This window comes from Ascidiella aspersa, chromosome 5 (genome assembly GCF_963924565.1).
Source record: "Ascidiella aspersa chromosome 5, kaAscAspe10.2, whole genome shotgun sequence".
Lineage (NCBI taxonomy): Eukaryota > Metazoa > Chordata > Ascidiacea > Phlebobranchia > Ascidiidae > Ascidiella > Ascidiella aspersa.
In genome coordinates, this window is record NC_139451.1 from 11399258 (window position 1) to 11401757 (window position 2500).

At 59.3% G+C, this 2500-nt stretch overlaps 2 non-coding genes and 1 pseudogene across 2 annotated transcripts in view; all 3 read left to right on the plus strand.

The window, feature by feature from the left end:
- The window catches only part of LOC146143594 (small subunit ribosomal RNA), a 1809-nt gene extending 733 nt beyond the window's left edge, over positions 1-1076 (plus strand). Inside the window, exon 1 of the ribosomal RNA XR_014500923.1 lies at positions 1-1076. This exon is cut by the window's left edge and continues 733 nt beyond it. This is a non-coding gene — a ribosomal RNA (small subunit ribosomal RNA).
- A 247-nt stretch (positions 1077-1323) lies between these two features.
- LOC146143595 (5.8S ribosomal RNA) lies at positions 1324-1477 on the plus strand. Its single transcript, XR_014501185.1, has one exon. It is a non-coding gene; the product is annotated as a 5.8S ribosomal RNA (ribosomal RNA).
- Positions 1478-1725: 248 nt separating this feature from the next.
- The window catches only part of LOC146143596 (large subunit ribosomal RNA), a 3679-nt pseudogene continuing 2904 nt past the window's right edge, over positions 1726-2500 (plus strand).

Genomic DNA, 2500 nt, shown 5'->3' on the forward strand with positions numbered 1-2500 from the left:
GGCGGCGGCCGGAACGTTTACTTTGAAAAAATTAGAGTGTTCAAAGCAGGCGATTCGCCTGAATAATGGTGCATGGAATAATGGAATAGGACCTCGGTTCTATTTTGTTGGTTTTCGGAGCGCGAGGTAATGATTAAGAGGGACAGACGGGGGCATTCGTACTGTGCCGTTAGAGGTGAAATTCTTGGATCGGCGCAAGACGAACGACTGCGAAAGCATTTGCCAAGAATGTTTTCTTTAATCAAGAGCGAAAGTCAGAGGTTCGAAGACGATCAGATACCGTCCTAGTTCTGACTATAAACGATGCCAACTAGCGATCGGGGGGCGTTAGTTTTACGACCTCTCCGGCAGCTTGCGGGAAACCAAAGTCTTTGGGTTCCGGGGGAAGTATGGTTGCAAAGCTGAAACTTAAAGGAATTGACGGAAGGGCACCACCAGGAGTGGAGCCTGCGGCTTAATTTGACTCAACACGGGAAATCTCACCCGGCCCGGACACAGTGAGGATTGACAGATTGAGAGCTCTTTCTTGATTCTGTGGGTGGTGGTGCATGGCCGTTCTTAGTTGGTGGAGCGATTTGTCTGGTTAATTCCGATAACGAACGAGACTCTGGCTTGCTAACTAGTTACGCGACCCAATCGGTCGGCGTCTAACTTCTTAGAGGGACTAGTGCGTTTAGCCACACGAGATTGAGCAATAACAGGTCTGTGATGCCCTTAGATGTTCGGGGCCGCACGCGCGCTACACTGACCGGATCAGCATGTGCTCGCCTTGGCCGACAGGTCTGGGTAACCCGCTGAACCCGGTCGTGCTAGGGATAGGGAATTGCAATTATTTCCCTTGAACGAGGAATTCCCAGTAAGCGCGAGTCATTAGCTCGCGTTGATTACGTCCCTGCCCTTTGTACACACCGCCCGTCGCTACTACCGATTGAATGGTTTAGTGAGGTCCTCCGATTGGACCTGGCGCGGCCGGCAACGGTCGAGCCGGCGTCCGAGAAGACGATCTAACTTGATCATTTAGAGGAAGTAAAAGTCGTAACAAGGTTTCCGTAGGTGAACCTGCGGAAGGATCATTAACGGTCTCGCAAACGCTTCGGCGAACGCGAAACTCGGACAAGCGAGAGAAAAAGTTTTTGCTACCCGGCGCCCGACCCGCGAGGAGCGGCGCGCCGGCCGGCGATTCGGTCACCCGGTAATGTTTGCGCGTCGAGTGCCGCGGTGCCGCGCGCTCCGGCTTCAAGCGTCGGCCTGGCCGACCGCTCGGCGCGGTATATTTTGTCACCCTTTAGTGCGAGGCACTGTGCGAGCGAAACAATCGTGGATGGCTCTTGGCGGTGGATCACTCGGCTCGTGAGTCGATGAAGGACGCAGCTAGCTGCGTGAATTAGTGTGAATTGCAGGACACATTGAGCATCGACGTTCTGAACGCAAATTGCGGCCTCGGGTCAATCCCGGGGCCGCGCCCGCCTCAGGGTCGCGTTGCAAACGTTCCGCGCGGGGATTTCTCCGCGCGGCTGCTGCGGCGTCGGACGCGCGAGCGCCCGTCCCGCTCAAGACAGCACGGCACGATGTGCGACGATCGCGACCAGAATCCCGCGCGGCGGCGGCGAGTCGACCTCGAAGAGGCCAACGGCTGGCGGCTCAAGGGCGGGAATCGAGGTGCGCGGCGGCGCGCGGCGCCGACGGCGAGCGCGGAACGGGAAGAATAGTCCCGGTCCTTACTTTCGGCCTGAGGTCGGACGAGGCTACCCGCTGAATTTAAGCATATTACTAAGCGGAGGAAAAGAAACTAACGAGGATTCCCTCAGTAACGGCGAGTGAAGCGGGATGTGCCCATCGCCGAATCCGCGCGCTTTTGGAGTGCGCGGAATTGTGGCGTACGGAATTCGTCACGGCGCGCTTCGCCGGTCGCCCGCGTCCTTCTGATCGAGGCCTTTTCCCAGAGCGGGTGTCAGGCCCATGGCGGCGACAGGCGGGCGCGCTACGGCGTCTTCCCAGAGTCGGGTTGTTTGGGAATGCAGCCCAAAGCGGGTGGTAAACTCCATCTAAGGCTAAATACGGTCACGAGACCGATAGCGAACAAGTACCGTGAGGGAAAGTTGAAAAGCACTTTGAAGAGAGAGTTAAAGAGTACGTGAAACCGTCGAGAGGCAAACGGGAGGGCCTGTCGGGTCGCCCGGTCGCTTTCAGCCGGCCCCCTGTCGGCGACGTTGTCGTGCGGACCCTCACGGGCCGCCGGCGGCGCCGCCCGATCGGGGACCAGCGCACTAGCGCCGGGCGAAGGCCGCGACCGTCTGGACGGCGGCGAGAAGGCCGCGCGCAAGGTAACCCGGCCTCGGTCGGGTACTATAGGCGCGCGTGTCCGTCGGCCCGCCGTTCGGGCGAGGAGAGATCGCCGCGTCTGCCCTTCGGGGCCGAGCGCCCGGTGCCGGCTGGGGCGTCGTGGGTCGGGGACTGTTCTCAGTGCCCAGCCTCTTCGTCTCGGTCGCGCTTCCGGTGT